The 18,103-nt window shown below is 46.5% G+C and overlaps 1 non-coding gene and 1 pseudogene across 1 annotated transcript; both read right to left on the bottom strand.

The window, feature by feature from the left end:
* Positions 1-18,103, bottom strand: part of LOC127921388 (sodium/potassium/calcium exchanger 1-like) — a 46,268-nt pseudogene that overhangs the window by 12,262 nt on the left and 15,903 nt on the right.
* On the bottom strand, positions 472-539 carry trnag-ccc (transfer RNA glycine (anticodon CCC)). The gene has a single exon. It is a non-coding gene; the product is annotated as a tRNA-Gly (tRNA).

The following is an 18,103-nucleotide window of genomic DNA, read 5'->3' as shown; positions in this document are numbered from 1 at the left end:
ACTTACAGTAGTGAGTCATTTAACAGACTCTCTTTTCCTGACACACTACAGTAGTGAGTCATTTAGCAGACTCTCTTATCCAGAGAGACTTAACAGTAGTGAGTCATTGAGCAGACTCTCTTATCCAGAGATACTACAGTAGTGAGTCATCTAGCAGACTCTCTGATCCAGAGACACTTACAGTAGTGAGTCATCTAGCAGACTCTCTTATCCAGAGAGACTTACAGTAGTGAGTCATTTAACAGACTCTCTTATCCAGAGACTTATAGTAGTGAGTCATTTAACCGACTCTCTTATCCAGAGAGACTTACAGTAGTGAGTCATTTAGCAGACTCTCTTTTCCTGACACACTAGAGTAGTGAGTCATTTAGCAGACTCTCTGATCCAGAGACACTTACAGTAGTGAGTCATTTAACAGACTCTCTTTTCCTGACACACTACAGTAGTGACTGCACACGTTTTCATTGGTACTGATCCCCCGTGGGAATTGAACCCACAACCCTGGCATTGGGAGTGCCATGCTCTACCGACTAAGCCACATGGTACACATGTTCAATGTAGGGGGAGCAGCAGGTAAAGTAGGTGACCGTTCAGGAGGGGGGTCCCTAGGGGAGCAGCAGGTAAAGTAGGTGACCGTTCAGGAGGGGGTCCCTAGGGGGAGCAGCAGGTAAGGTAGGTGACCGTGTGATTCCTAGTGGGGTGTGACTCCTAGTGGGGTGTGACTCCTAGTGGGGTGTGATTCCTAGTGGGATGTGACTCCTAGTGTGGTGTGATTCCTAGTGGGGTGTGACTCCTAGTGTGGTGTGACTCCTAGTGGTGTGTGACTCCTAGTGGGGTGCGACTCCTAGTGGGGTGTGTTGTGACTCGGTGTGGTGTGTTGCTGTGACTCAGTGTGGTGTGTTGATGTGACTCAGTGTGGTGTGGTGATGGGACTCAGTGTGGTGTGGTGATGGGACTCAGTGTGGTGTGGTGATGTGACTCAGTGTGGTGTGGTGATGGGACTCAGTGTGGTGTGTTGATGTGACTCAGTGTGGTGTGTTGATGTGACTCAGTGTGGTGTGTTGATGTGACTCAGTGTGGTGTGTTGATGTGACTCAGTGTGGTGTGGTGATGTGACTCAGTGTGGTGTGGTGATGTGACTCAGTGTGGTGTGTTGCTGTGACTCAGTGGGGTGTGTTGATGTGACTCAGTGTGGTGTGTTGATGTGACTCAGTGTGGTGTGTTGATGTGACTCAGTGTGTTGATGTGACTCAGTGTGGTGTGTTGATGTGACTCAGTGTGGTGATGTGACTCAGTGTGGTGTGTTGATGTGACTCAGTGTGGTGATGTGACTCAGTGTGGTGTGGTGATGGGACTCAGTGTGGTGATGTGACTCAGTGTGGTGTGTTGATGTGACTCAGTGTGGTGATGTGACTCAGTGTGGTGATGTGACTCAGTGTGGTGTGTTGATGTGACTCAGTGTGGTGATGTGACTCAGTGTGGTGTGGTGATGTGACTCAGTGTGGTGTGTTGCTGTGACTCAGTGTGGTGTGTGATGTGACTCAGTGTGGTGATGGGACTCAGTGTGGTGTGGTGATGTGACTCAGTGTGGTGTGTTGCTGGGACTCAGTGTGGTGTGGTGATGTGACTCAGTGTGGTGATGTGATGGGACTCAGTGTGGTGATGTGACTCAGTGTGGTGATGTGACTCAGTGTGGTGTGTTGATGTGACTCAGTGTGGTGATGTGATGGGACTCAGTGTGGTGATGTGACTCCGTGTGGTGATGTGACTCAGTGTGGTGTGTTGATGTGACTCAGTGTGGTGATGTGACTCAGTGTGGTGTGTTGATGGGACTCAGTGTGGTGTGTTGATGGGACTCAGTGTGGTGTGTTGCTCTGACTCAGTGTGGTGTGTTGCTCTGACTCAGTGTGTTGATGTGACTCAGTGTGGTGATGGGACTCAGTGTGGTGTGGTGATGGGACTCAGTGTGGTGATGTGACTCAGTGTGGTGTGGTGATGGGACTCAGTGTGGTGATGTGACTCAGTGTGGTGATGTGACTCAGTGTGGTGATGGGACTCAGTGTGGTGTGTTGATGTGACTCAGTGTGGTGATGGGACTCAGTGTGGTGATGTGACTCAGTGTGGTGATGGGACTCAGTGTGGTGTGGTGATGTGACTCAGTGTGGTCATGGGACTCAGTGTGGTGATGGGACTCAGTGTGGTGTGTTGATGGGACTCAGTGTGGTGTGGTGATGTGACTCAGTGTGGTGATGTGACTCAGTGTGGTGTGGTGATGGGACTCAGTGTGGTGATGTGACTCAGTGTGGTGATGTGACTCAGTGTGGTGATGTGACTCAGTGTGGTGTGTTGATGTGACTCAGTGTGGTGTGTTGATGTGACTCAGTGTGGTGTGTTGATGTGACTCAGTGTGTTGATGGGACTCAGTGTGGTGTGTTGCTGTGACTCAGTGTGGTGATGGGACTCAGTGTGGTGTGGTGATGTGACTCAGTGTGGTGATGTGACTCAGTGTGGTGTGGTGATGTGACTCAGTGTGGTGATGTGACTCAGTGTGGTGATGTGACTCAGTGTGGTGATGGGACTCAGTGTGGTGATGTGACTCAGTGTGGTGATGGGACTCAGTGTGGTGATGTGACTCAGTGTGGTGATGTGACTCAGTGTGGTGTGTTGATGTGACTCAGTGTGGTGATGGGACTCAGTGTGGTGATGTGACTCAGTGTGGTGATGGGACTCAGTGTGGTGATGTGACTCAGTGTGGTGTGGTGATGTGACTCAGTGTGGTGATGTGACTCAGTGTGGTGTGGTGATGGGACTCAGTGTGGTGATGTGACTCAGTGTGGTGTGTTGATGGGACTCAGTGTGGTGATGTGACTCAGTGTGGTGATGTGACTCAGTGTGGTGATGTGACTCAGTGTGGTGTGTTGATGTGACTCAGTGTGGTGTGGTGATGTGACTCAGTGTGGTGTGGTGATGGGACTCAGTGTGGTGTGTTGATGGGACTCAGTGTGGTGTGGTGATGTGACTCAGTGTGGTGATGTGACTCAGTGTGGTGTGGTGATGGGACTCAGTGTGGTGTGGTGATGTGACTCAGTGTGGTGTGTTGATGTGACTCAGTGTGGTGATGTGACTCAGTGTGGTGTGGTGATGTGACTCAGTGTGGTGATGTGACTCAGTGTGGTGTGTTGATGTGACTCAGTGTGGTGATGTGACTCAGTGTGGTGTGTTGTTAGTCTGTAATAACTGGAAAGGTGGTACATTGATACAGACACCTGTTAATCTGTGCATTTGTCTCTGTTTTTGTCGGTCCACCATGTCTGGATTGAGTTGTGCTTGTTGGGAACAGGGGTCGCGGTGGAGTTGATTTGGGTTCGTACCCTGTAATCATTGGGCCTCTCAGTGTGTGTGTGTAGTCTAATGAGGTCCTTCAGTGATCCAGGCCATTACAGTCTCTCAGGGTTATGACAACCACAGGCTGAAGCGGCCTTAACACCGACCCAATCAACACTGAGGTTAACATGCAGATGTGGCCCTGCGAGGCCTTAACACCGACCCAATCAACACTGAGATTAACATGCAGATGGGGCTCCTGCGCGGCCTTAACACCGACCCAATCAACACTGAGATTAACATGCAGATGGGGCCCTGAGAGGCCTTAACACCGACCCAATCAACACTGAGATTAACATGCAGATGGGGCACCTGCGCGGCCTTAACACCGACCCAATCAACACTGAGATTAACATGCAGATGGGGCCCTGCGCTGCCTTAACACCGACCCAATCAACACTGAGATTAACATGCAGATGGGGCCCTGCGCGGCCTTAACACCGACCCAATCAACACTGAGATTAACATGCAGATGGGGCCCTGCGCGGCCTTAACACCGACCCAATCAACACTGAGATTAACATGCAGATGGGGCCCTGCGCGGCCTTAACACCGACCCAATCAACACTGAGATTAACATGCAGATGGGGCCCTGCGCGGCCTTAACACCGACCCAATCAACACTGAGATTAACATGCAGATGGGGTCCTGCGCTGCCTTAACACCGACCCAATCAACACTGAGATTAACATGCAGATGGGGTCCTGCGCTGCCTTAACACCGACCCAATAAACACTGAGATTAACATGCAGATGGGGTCCTGCACGGCCTTAACACCGACCCAATCAACACTGAGATTAACATGCAGATGGGGCCCTGCGCTGCCTTAACACCGACCCAATCAACACTGAGATTAACATGCAGATGGGGCCCTGTGTGTGTCAGAGGAAGAGGTCACCTTTTGATTCATGGCCAATCAACACTGAAATGAACATGCAGATGGGGCCCTATAATGCCTTAACACCGATAATAGCCAATCAACACTGAGATTAACATGCAGATGGGGCCCTGAATTTCGCAGGTTCCTTAACACAAACCCAATCAACACTGAGATTAACATGCAGATGGGGCCCTGCACGTGTGTGTGTGTCAGAGGCAGAGCCGTCATCGTTGTTCTTTTGATTCATGGCTCGTTAACCTTTGTTGTTACACCGTTTTGGCATATGACATAGGCCTACAATATAATAATAATAATAATAATAATAGCCAGAGCATACCACCCTGTCCAGCCAGGAGATTCAACATTTGACTGACAAAGTATTCCGGTCATTAAGCAGAGCAGAATTTCTTAGCCAGGTTCCTGCTTCCTATCAAAAACCATGTGTTGTTGGTCATGAAGCAGAGCCGACCACCTTTGTTCTTAGCCAGAGAGATTCTGCTTCCTATCCACTCAGAAACCATGTGTTGTTGGTCATGAAGCAGAGCCGACCACCTTTGTTCTTAGCCAGAGAGATTCTGCTTCCTATCCACTCAGAAACCATGTGTTGTTGGTCACGAAGCAGAGCCGACCACCTTTTCTGTTCTTAGCCAGAGAGATTCTGCTTCCTATCCACTCAGAAACCATGTGTTGTTGGTCATTAAGCAGAGCCGACCACCTTTGTTCTTAGCCAGAGAGATTCTGCTTCCTATCCACTCAGAAACCATGTGTTGTTGGTCATGAAGCAGAGCCGACCACCTTGTTCTTAGCCAGAGAGATTCTGCTTCCTATCCACTCAGAAACCATGTGTTGTTGGTCATGAAGCAGAGCCGACCACCTTTGTTCTTAGCCAGAGAGATTCTGCTTCCTATCCACTCAGAAACCATGTGTTGTTGGTCATGAAGCAGAGCCGACCACCTTTGTTCTTAGCCAGAGAGATTCTGCTTCCTATCCACTCAGAAACCATGTGTTGTTGGTCATGAAGCAGAGCCGACCACCTTTGTTCTTAGCCAGAGAGATTCTGCTTCCTATCCACTCAGAAACCATGTGTTGTTGGTCATTAAGCAGAGCCGACCACCTTTGTTCTTAGCCAGAGAGATTCTGCTTCCTATCCACTCAGAAACCATGTGTTGTTGGTCATGAAGCAGAGCCGACCACCTTGTTCTTAGCCAGAGAGATTCTGCTTCCTATCCACTCAGAAACCATGTGTTGTTGGTCATGAAGCAGAGCCGACCACCTTTGTTCTTAGCCAGAGAGATTCTGCTTCCTATCCACTCAGAAACCATGTGTTGTTGGTCATGAAGCAGAGCCGACCACCTTTGTTCTTAGCCAGAGAGATTCTGCTTCCTATCCACTCAGAAACCATGTGTTGTTGGTCATGAAGCAGAGCCGACCACCTTTGTTCTTAGCCAGAGAGATTCTGCTTCCTATCCACTCAGAAACCATGTGTTGTTGGTCATGAAGCAGAGCCGACCACCTTGTTCTTAGCCAGAGAGATTCTGCTTCCTATCCACTCAGAAACCATGTGTTGTTGGTCATTAAGCAGAGCCGACCACCTTTGTTCTTAGCCAGAGAGATTCTGCTTCCTATCCACTCAGAAACCATGTGTTGTTGGTCATGAAGCAGAGCCGACCACCTTTGTTCTTAGCCAGAGAGATTCTGCTTCCTATCCACTCAGAAATCGGTAAAAACCCGCCGGTTGTATATAATCCCTCTGGATGTCGGAGGAAAATCTCAGAAAAACAAGAGTATGTTACAGGATCTGATGTCCCTCTGGAAGGAGATCCTCGCCCTGAGCTTGTCAAGTTGGTTCATTAATGATTGAACATTAATTAATGCTCGGTAATGGAGGATGGGTCGGCCGGCGTCTTAAGCTCAGTGAAACCCTGCCACGTCTGCCTCTCCGTCAGCATCTTCTCTTCCTACTCTCCTGTAGGACTCCCAAGCAGCTCGGCACCTCGCTGAAGAAGCTAGTCCATTGTTTCGCCATCTCAGAGAACTCGGGTAGACGTTGAGTACCCAGCGATTCGTATTCTAATAGTTCTACTCGGGTGTATGTTGTGATGCACAAAACAAACTGATTCAGAAAATGTTTGGAAAACACACAAGAAAAATGTGCAATGTTTTGTCAGAGCGCGAAGGTGAGACCCTCTGTTGGCCCCATTTTACCAGGAATACTTGGTCATTAAATGACACCCTCTGTTGGCCCCATTTTACCAGGAATACTTGGTCATTAAATGACACCCTTTTTCACCTTCTGAAAGTGTTCTCAGGGATCAACTCCATGGCTGTGTTCATCCAGCCCCAATCTGACACCAAAAAGGAGCTCCAAGATCTTCATTGGACCGTGAACAAACTGGAGATTCCCAGAGGCAGTGTTCATTGTTCTAGGGGACTTTAACAGAAGTCATTTGAGAACCGTGCTCCCAAAAATAATTACCAACACCTCGACTGTATAACTGGCGGAAATTCTACTCTTGACCACTGCTACACGTCTTTTCGACACTGGGTATAAGGCCCTTTCCCGTCCTCCTTTCGCGAAATCCAACCAGGACTCCATCCTGCTTCTCCCTGCCTACAAACAAAAACTCAAGAGGGAAGTTCCTGTTGGCCAGGTCTGTACAGCGTTGGTCCGTCCAATTAGAATTCACGCTCCAAGACTGGATTGCACGTGGGCTGGAATATGGGCTGGAATATGTTCTGGGAGATAACGTCAATATACACACCGACTCAGTGGAGATAACGTATATATTACGTTGACTCATATAACGTCACCGACTCAGTCACCGGAGATAACGAATATATGTTCACCGGAGATAACGTCAATATACACACCGACTCAGTCACCGGAGATAACGTTATACACACCGACTCAGTCACCGGAGATAACGTCAATATATATTACGTTGACTCAGTCACCGGAGATAACGTCAATATATATTACGTTGACTCAGTCACCGGAGATAACGTCAATATACACAACGACTCAGTCACCGGAGATAACGTCAATATATATTACGTTGACTCAGTCACCGGAGATAACGTCAATATATATTACGTTGACTCAGTCACCGGAGATAACGTCAATATACACACCGACTCAGTCACCGGAGATAACGTCAATATACACACCGACTCAGTCACCGGAGATAACGTCAATATACACACCGACTCAGTCACCGGATTAATCAGAAAATGCATAGATAGCTACATTGCGGTCACCAACACCATCCTACCAGGGGAGCTAAACACCTTTTTCTCAAGATTCGGTCAAATGACCCTGAGCTGCCGAAGAGAGTCCCCGATGACAATGTGGGCTATACACTCTAAGTTTCCACTAGGAGTTACATCAACATACCACACTAGGTGTCACACCAACACAGCACACTAGGAGTCACATCAACACACACACCTATAGGCCTGGATCAACACACGTGTATACAGAGTCACATCAAACATTCACAACATAACGAGTCACATCAAACACACTCCACGTGTATACAGAGTCACATAACACAAACCACGCAGGAGTCACATCAGAACACACAACCTTCATAGGCAACATCAAACCAAACGCAACGTGTATACAGAACGTAACGAGAACATTCACGGAACATAACGACAACATCAAACCAAACGCATCATTATACAGAACGTTACGAGAACATAACGATTCAAACCAAACGCATGTATAAGAACGTTACGAAACATTCACTGAGCAACTCAACTAAACGTATAGATAACGTTGGCCTTACCTTTCCTCTGCACCGACACCTCCGTCCTGACCTCCCCATTAAAGGTTGTTTCTAATTGGCAGAGATACGTCAGGTAAAATGACCAGTTACCACGGAGACACAACATATCCACATGCTGCCTCGTGGAGAGTAATGTATGATGGAATATGACCAGTTACCACGGAGACACAACATATCCACACGCTGCCTCGTGGAGAGTAATGTATGATGGAATATGACCAGTTACCACGGAGACACAACATATCCACCCGCTGCCTCGTGGAGAGTAATGTATGATGGAATATGACCAGTTACCACGGAGACACAACATATCCACACGCTGCCTCGTGGAGAGTAATGTATGATGGAATATGACCAGTTACCACGGAGACACAACATATCCACACGCTGCCTCGTGGAGAGTAATGTATGATGGAATATGACCAGTTACCACGGAGACACAACATATCCACACGCTGCCTCGTGGAGAGTAATGTATGATGGAATATGACCAGTTACCACGGAGACACAACATATCCACACGCTGCCTCGTGGAGAGTAATGTATGATGGAATATGACCAGTTACCACGGAGACACAACATATCCACACGCTGCCTCGTGGAGAGTAATGTATGATGGAATATGACCAGTTACCACGGAGACACAACATATCCACACGCTGCCTCGTGGAGAGTAATGTATGATGGAATATGACCAGTTACCACGGAGACACAACATATCCACACGCTGCCTCGTGTATGATGGAATATGAGTAATATCCACATGATGGAATATGACCAGTTACCACGGAGACACAACATATCCACACGCTGCCTCGTGGAGAGTAATGTATGATGGAATATGACCAGTTACCACGGAGACACAACATATCCACCCGCTGCCTCGTGGAGAGTAATGTATGATGGAATATGACCAGTTACCACGGAGACACAACATATCCACACGCTGCCTCGTGGAGAGTAATGTATGATGGAATATGACCAGTTACCACGGAGACACAACATATCCACACGCTGCCTCGTGCCTTACCACGGAGACACAACATGGAGAGTAATGTATGATGGAATATGACCAGTTACCACGGAGACACAACATATCCACCCGCTGCCTCGTGGAGAGTAATGTATGATGGAATATGACCAGTTACCACGGAGACACAACATATCCACACGCTGCCTCGTGGAGAGTAATGTATGATGGAATATGACCAGTTACCACGGAGACACAACATATCCACCCGCTGCCTCATGGAGAGTAATGTATGATGGAATATGACCAGTTACCACGGAGACACAACATATCCACACGCTGCCTCGTGGAGAGTAATGTATATGATGGAATATGACCAGTTACCACGGAGACACAACATATCCACACGCTGCCTCGTGGAGAGTAATGTATGATGGAATATGACCAGTTACCACGGAGACACAACATATCCACACGCTGCCTCGTGGAGAGTAATGTATGATGGAATATGACCAGTTACCACGGAGACACAACATATCCACACGCTGCCTCGTGGAGAGTAATGTATGATGGAATATGAGCCATAGACACAACCGAAGTTACTGTACCACACAAACAAAACACAACCACTTCCTTCATAATATTGACTGAAAATGAGCTGAACAGGCATGAAAACTAGTATCCTCTTCTAGGGAAGAGTGAGATACAGTTGAGATGAAAACATCTATTTTGGAGTGATAGATAGTAGACAGAAGATGAAGAGATACTCAGGGCTGGCATGAAGTGACAGTACAGGGTGACAACATGAGGAGAAGGTGACATGTTGACATCCCTCTTACCTTGTCTAACTCTCCTCTGACCAGGGCCTCTAACATCTCTGCTAAAGCCTGTCTCTGGAATAAGGGGACGATGGAAGACACCATAGAATTACATATTAGAACTCATTTGATAGGATCTCTGTTGGAGAGACATTCAGTCAGCCTCTGTATTTACCAGGTCCCCCAAGTCCCCTGGCATCCAGAGCTGTGGTGTGGAGTAGCCCATTAGAGCAGCGCTCTCCAAACCTGGTCCTGGGGGAGACCCAGAGCTGTGGTGTGGAGTAGCCCATTAGAGCAGCGCTCTCCAAACCTGGTCCTGGGGGAGAGACCCAGAGCTGTGGTGTGGAGTAGCCCATTAGAGCAGCTCTCTCAAACCTGGTCCTGGGGGAGACCTGATCCAAAAGCTGTGGTCAACACCCATTGAGCAGCTACTCACCAAACCTGGTTCTGGAGAAGTGAAGAGCAGAGCTGTCAAGTCCACCTGTGTTCCTGGATTACAGGGAGTGACTGTTCTGTCCTGGTCCTGGAGTGACCTTCACTGAGTCCTCAGGCCACCAGGCAGCCAGACATGTCCCCATGCAGCCTCCTCCCTCCCAGCTCTCTCCTTAATCAGCTTTCAATACAGGCTAATAAAACCTGGATAAGAGCCAGACGTCTGGCCAACCAATCCTTTATCCCAATAGCACCTTAGGTCTACCGTTGTACTGGACTGTGTGTGTCATTGAGCTAACAGTCTGATGTTGCTGTGAAGCTCACAGTCTGATGTTCCTGGGAAGCTACAGTCTGATGCTGAAGGTGAAGCTGTCTGATGCTGAAGGTGAAGCTAACAGTCTGATGCTGAAGGGCAGCTAACAGTCTGATGCTGCTGTGAAGCTAACAGTATGATGTTGCTGTGAAGCTAATCAGCTGATGCTGCTGTGAAGGCTAATAAAATGTTGCTGTGAAGCTAAGAGTCTGATGCGAAGGTGAAGCTAACAGTCTGATGTTGCTGTGAAGCTAACAGTCTGATGCTGACTAGTCTGATGTTGCTGTGCTGAAGGTATCCCTAACAGTCTGATGTTGCTGTGAAGCTAACAGTCTGATGCTGAAGGTGAAGCTAACAGTCTGATGTTGCTGAAGCTGTCTGATGCTGAAGGTGAAGCTAACAGTCTGATGTTGCTGCTGAAGGCTGTGAAGCTAACAGTCTGATGCTGCTGTGAAGCTAACAGTCTGATGTTGCTGTGAAGCTAACAGTCTGATGTTGCTGTGAAGCTAACAGTCTGATGCTGCTGTGAGCTAGATGCTGAAGGTGAAGCTAACAGTCTGATGTTGCTGTGAAGCTAACAGTCTGATGCTGCTGTGAAGCTAACAGTCTGATGTTGCTGTGAAGCTAACAGTCTGATGTTGCTGTGAAGCTAACAGTCTGATGCTGCTGTGAAGCTAACAGTCTGATGTTGCTGTGAAGCTAACAGTCTGATGCTGAAGGTGAAGCTGAAGTGAAGCTAACAGTCTGATGTTGCTGTGAAGCTAACAGTCTGATGCTGAAGGTGAAGCTAACAGTCTGATGCTGCTGTGAAGCTAACAGTCTGATGCTGAAGGTGAAGCTAACAGTCTGATGCTGCTGTGAAGCTAACAGTCTGATGCTGCTGTGAAGCTAACAGTCTGATGCTGAAGGTGAAGCTAACAGTCTGATGCTGCTGTGAAGCTAACAGTCTGATGCTGCTGTGAAGCTAACAGTCTGATGCTGAAGGTGAAGCTAACAGTCTGATGCTGAAGGTGAAGCTAACAGTCTGATGCTGCTGTGAAGCTAACAGTCTGATGCTGAAGGTGAAGCTAACAGTCTGATGCTGCTGTGAAGCTAACAGTCTGATGCTGCTGTGAAGCTAACAGTCTGATGCTGCTGTGAAGCTAACAGTCTGATGCTGCTGTGAAGCTAACAGTCTGATGCTGCTGTGAAGATAACAGTCTAATGCTGCTGTGAAGCTAACAGTCTGATGCTGCTGTGAAGCTAGTGAATATAGAAGCTCCCAGTCTGATGCTGCTATAGAAGCCCTAACAGTCTGAATATAGAAGGTCCCTGTGAAGTAGTGAATATAGAAGGTCCCTGTGGCAGTAGTGACTATAGAAGGTCCCTGTGACAGTAGTGAATATAGAAGGTCCCTGTGGCAGTAGTGAATATGAAGGTCCCTGTGGCAGTAGTGAATATAGAAGGTCCCTGTGACAGTAGTGACTATAGAAGGTCCCTGTGGCAGTAGTGACTATAGAAGGTCCCTGTGACAGTAGTGAATATAGAAGGTCCCTGTGACAGTAGTGAATATAGAAGGTCCCTGTGACAGTAGTGACTATAGAAGGTCCCTGTGGCAGTAGTGAATATAGAAGGTCCCTGTGGCAGTAGTGAATATAGAAGGTCCCTGTGACAGTAGTGAATATAGAAGGTCCCTGTGACAGTAGTGAATATAGAAGGTCCCTGTGGCAGTAGTGAATATAGAAGGTCCCTGTGGCAGTAGTGAATATAGAAGGTCCCTGTGGCAGTAGTGACTATAGAAGGTCCCTGTGACAGTAGTGACTATAGAAGGTCCCTGTGGCAGTAGTGACTATAGAAGGTCCCTGTGGCAGTAGTGAATATAGAAGGTCCCTGTGACAGTAGTGAATATAGAAGGTCCCTGTGACAGTAGTGACTATAGAAGGTCCCTGTGACAGTAGTGACTATAGAAGGTCCCTGTGGCAGTAGTGAATATAGAAGGTCCCTGTGACAGTAGTGACTATAGAAGGTCCCTGTGGCAGTAGTGAATATAGAAGGTCCCTGTGACAGTAGTGACTATAGAAGGTCCCTGTGGCAGTAGTGACTATAGAAGGTCCCTGTGACAGTAGTGACTATAGAAGGTCCCTGTGGCAGTAGTGACTATAGAAGGTCCCTGTGACAGTAGTGACTATAGAAGGTCCCTGTGACAGTAGTGAATATAGAAGGTCCCTGTGGCAGTAGTGACTATAGAAGGTCCCTGTGACAGTAGTGACTATAGAAGGTCCCTGTGACAGTAGTGACTATAGAAGGTCCCTGTGACCGTAGTGACTATAGAAGGTCCCTGTGACAGTAGTGACTATAGAAGCTCCCTGTGACCGTAGTGAATATAGAAGGTCCCTGTGACAGTAGTGACTATAGAAGGTCCCTGTGACCGTAGTGACTATAGAAGGTCCCTGTGGCAGTAGTGAATATAGAAGGTCCCTGTGGCAGTAGTGACTATGAAGGTCCCTGTGGCAGTAGTGACTATGAAGGTCCCTGACCGTAGTGACTATAGAAGGTCCCTGTGGCAGTAGATATAGAAGGTCCCTGTGGCAGTAGTTGACAGTAGTGAATATAGAAGGTCCCTGGACAGTAGTGACTATAGAACAGGGGTTCAAAGTCAATGGACGGAGGGCCAAATAAAAATTTAGCTACAAGCCGGGCCGGACTGTTCGAATGTTCATTGAAAAATGTTTAAATGACGCATATAGTCTAGTGAACCTAATTGAACCTACTGAAAACCTAACAAATATATTCCAATATGATCAGATAAATAAAGCAATATTTTCTTATGGCTCTGTCAGTAATCTTTAATTTTCAACAGACACAAAAGACAAATTTCCTTTATATAAAAATCCCCATAACATGAACATTAAATGAAAGAAACCGGTATTCAAGGCACCATCAGTAGCCTATATTTTCTATTTTAGCAAAAGTGGGCTAAATTTACTTCAAAGAAAAAAACAATAATAGCAATTTTCTATCATCCACTCAACTGAAATATTTTTAAAATATAATTGGATTGAAATACAATAAAATAAAGTGCAAAATCTATTAATCAAAAACAACACTTTTTGTTTAAGGAGTAAGCAATATGCAGTGAAAACAAATATTAAACTTAACTTTAAACTTGAACTGAGTAAAAATCCTAAATATGTGATTGCACAGTAATGTTCACTTGTTTGAGGTTGAGGGTGATACTTGGTGGTGTCCCATCTTTTCCACAAGTTCATCAATGTTGGGTAGGCTCTGAGCTGAGTGAAATCCTCAGAATTGAGTGGAGGTGTTCAGCAGTAAGTCGACTTCTGTGTGATGTTTTGTTCAAGTTCATCAAAGAAAACAGCTGTTCACACAGGTATGTGCTGCCAAACATAGACAACGTTTGAGCAGCCTGGATGCGCAGCTGGGCATTGTGCTCGGGAGGAACGGGCGAACTCCCGCAGCACTCCACTGCCGCATATTTTGCCCTCAGTGAGTCATTGCATTGAGGTCAATCAACTCCATTTGAGGTTTGGTGGTGAGCTTTCCACGCCAACAGCAAATGTAAGCTACCGGAAAGGTCTAACCTGCTTTTGTGCTTCAAAGTCAGCAAATCGGCGCCGAAAGTCAGCGGCAAGCATACCTATTTTATCAGCCAACTGTGCGCTCGGGAACGCACTGGTAGAGAGCTTCTCTTCATGGTCTGGCAGCTGGGAAAGTGGCTCAAATTTTCTTTCCGCATCTGCGCCTCCCACAGAGTCAGTTTGGTTTTAAATGCCTTCACTGTACTGTACATATCAGAGATGACACGATCCCGACCCTGCAGCTGCAAGTTCATTGCATTCAGATGACTCGTAATGTCACACAAAAAGCCATTTCACACAGAAACATTTCGTCTCGGAGTTGTGTTGTGTCTTTCCCTTTGCTGTCCAAGAACAGACAAATCTCCTCACGAAGCTCGAAACATCTTTGAAGCACCTTTCCCTGGCTTAGCCATCGCACCTCTGTGTGATAAGGCAAATCACCATGCTCCGTTTCTAACTCCGTCAGAAATGCCTTGAACTGGCGGTGATTCAAACCTTGGCTCTGATAAAGTTAACTGTGCGCGTGATGATGCTCATTACATGCTCCATTTTCAAGGCTTTACCGCACAACGCTTCCTGGTGTATGATACAATGATAAGCTGTCAGCTCACCTGTCGCGTTTTCCTCTTGCATCTTTTCCCGTATCTTCGCCACCAGTCCGCTCCTGTGTCCACACATCGCAGGTGCTCCGTCGGTTGTCAAACCCACGAGTTTTTCCCAAGGCAGCTCCATCTCATTTACACATCTTGACACCTCTTCATACAAATCATGCCCCGTAGTTGTGCCATGCATAGGACGTAAAGCCAAAACTCCTCTGTCACGCTTAGGCTGGAGTCCACTCCGCGGATGAAAATTGACAACTGGGCAATGTCAGAAATGTCGGTGCTCTCATCCACAGCCAAGGAATATGCAATGAAATCTTTTCCCTTTTCACAAGCTGCTCTTTTAGATTGATGGACAACTGGTCTACTCTCTCGGCAATGGTGTTTCTGCTCAGACTCACATTTAAAAAGAGTTGCCTTTTTTCTGGGCAAACTTCGTCACAAACTTTAATCATGCAGTTTTTGATGAAATCCCCTCCGTAAATGGCCGGGCTGATTTAGCGATCTCTTCTGCCAAAATAAAACTGGCCTTGACAGCAGCCTGGCCTTGTGATTTGGCTTTTTTGAACAGAGCCTGTCGAGATTTGAGGCCTCGTTTTAATTCCTCTGCCTTTGTAGCCTTTGTTCCATGTCCATATTCTTGTTTTTGTCCGCGTGTTTCGTTTCATAATGTCGTCTCAGATTATACTCTTTCAGTACCGCCACACTTTCTCCACACAGAAGACACACAGGTTTTCCAGCTACCTCCGTGAACAAATACTCCGACTCCCACCTTGTTTGAAACCCCGGTTCTCAGTGTCCACCTTCCGTTTTGCCATTTTTGATGGGTATCTGAAAGTTAATTTTACTGTGATGCTGACAACTGCTGTGCCAATAAATATTGAAATGAAGCAGCCTACTGCTCGGTGCGTCACCGTTGCATTGTGGGAAATGTAGTATTGGTGCGTGTAAAAGATCTGCGGGCTGCCGGCTTGCTGCGGTCTGCGGGCCGGTTCTAATAATAAATCAAGATCATCCCAGGGGCCGTAAAACCTTCTCGCGGGCCGGATGTGGCCCGCGGGCCTTGACTCTGACAGTATGTGACTATAGAAGGTCCCTGTGGCAGTAGTGACTATAGAAGGTCCCTGTGGCAGTAGTGACTATAGAAGGTCCCTGTGACAGTAGTGACTATAGAAGGTCCCTGTGACAGTAGTGACTATAGAAGGTCCCTGTGGCAGTAGTGACTATAGAAGGTCCCTGTGGCAGTAGTGAATATAGAAGGTCCCTGTGGCAGTAATGAATATAGAAGGTCCCTGTGGCAGGAGTGAATATAGAAGGTCCCTGTGACCGTAGTGAATATAGAAGGTCCCTGTGGCAGTAGTGACAAGGCCATCAGACTGTTAAACAGCCATCACTAACATAGAGAGGCTGCTGCCAACATACAGACTCAAATCTCTGGCCACTTAAATAAATGGACATAATAAAGGTTTCACTAGTCACTTTAAATAATGTCACTTTAAATTATGTCACTTTAAATTATGTCACTTTAATAATGTCTACATACCCTACATTACTCATCTCATATGGTTCAGTAGCTCCTCCCAGGAGGCATAGCTTCCTGGTCCCTGGTACTGTACAGGAAGGACAATAGTTTAGGACCATTGTTTAGGACCATAGATAAGGACCATAGATTAGGACCATAGATTAGGGCCATAGTATAGGACCATAGATTCAAACCATAGATTAGGACCATAGATTCGGTCCATAGTATAGGACCATAGATTAGGACCATAGATTAGGACCATAGATTAGGACCATAGATTCGGACCATAATATAGGGCCATAGTATAGGACCATAGATTAGGACCATAGATTCAAACCATAGATTAGGACCATAGATTCACACCATAATATAGGGCCATAGTATAGGACCATAGATTAGGACCATAGACTCGCACCATAGATTAGGACCATAGATTAGGACCATAGTATAGGACCATAGACTCAAACCATAGATTAGGACCATAGATTCAAACCATAGATTAGGACCATAGATTAGGACCATAGATTAGGACCATAGTATAGGACCATAGACTCTAACCATAGATTAGGACCATAGATTAGGACCATAGTATAGGACCATAGACTCGAACCATAGATTAGGACCATAGTATAGGACCATAGACTCTAACCATAGATTAGGACCATAGATTAGGACCATAGTATAGGACCATAGACTCGAACCATAGATTAGGACCATAGATTAGGACCATAGACTCTAACCATAGATCAGGACCATAGATTAGGACCATAGTATAGGACCATGGACTCTAACCATAGATTAGGACCATAGATTAGGACCATAGTATAGGACCATAGACTCTAACCATAGATTAGGACCATAGATTAGGACCATAGATTAGGACCATAGACTCTAACCATAGATTAGGACCATAGATTAGGACCATAGATTAGGACCATAGATTAGGACCATAGACTCGAACCATAGACTCGAACCATAGACTCGACACCATAGATTAGGACCATAGACTCGACCATAGATTAGGACCATAGATTAGGACCATAGTATAGGACCATAGATTAGGACCATAGATTAGGACCATAGATTAGGACCATAGATTAGGACCATAGATTAGGACCATAGCGGTCCCTGTAATAATAAAGATTGATATAAAGTCCAGTACCTTCTCCCAGTGGGTCCAGTGTGTGGATCATCAGCTGGAAGATGGTGTTTCTGTTGGTGCTGTTGTGGAGAGACGCATTACTGCCTCCTCTCTGGAGAGTGGGCTTCACCTGGCACATAACAAACACACCACACCACACACACACACACACACACACACACACACAGGGTTGAAGCCACGGCAGATCACGCCAGGTTACATTCAGGTAAAGACCTCTTTTTTGCTGGTCACTTAAATGACATCTAAAAAAAAAATGTAAATAATTTACAATCAGTACACAACCTGATCATGACATCACAATCAAAGAGTGTTGAGACCTTGAGTTTTTCTCTGTCTCTCTTCTGGGGTGAGTCTTGGGGTTGTGGTGAAACATTGTTTTGGGGTGGATCAGGTGGTGGATGTCCACTGTTCTGCTGTGAATACAGGAATACTTTTAGTACACGTTCACAATAAGAACCAGAGAGAGGAGAAAAGGCAGACTGTTAAAGAACTACTCTCCAGTGTGATAAATATACTGAAGGGCTTTTACATGGTCAGGTTGTTGTTCTGATTGTAAAAAAGGAAGGGTTTGTTGTCTGTTTTTTTTGTAGTCCAGAAAAAAATATATGTTGTTTCAACCAGAAAAGAATGTCTTTATGAAATCCCATGCCA

This window comes from Oncorhynchus keta, unplaced genomic scaffold (assembly GCF_023373465.1).
Source record: "Oncorhynchus keta strain PuntledgeMale-10-30-2019 unplaced genomic scaffold, Oket_V2 Un_contig_22274_pilon_pilon, whole genome shotgun sequence".
Taxonomy (NCBI): domain Eukaryota; kingdom Metazoa; phylum Chordata; class Actinopteri; order Salmoniformes; family Salmonidae; genus Oncorhynchus; species Oncorhynchus keta.
Note: the sequence above shows the minus strand (reverse complement) of the source record. Positions and strands in the feature narration are given on the sequence as shown.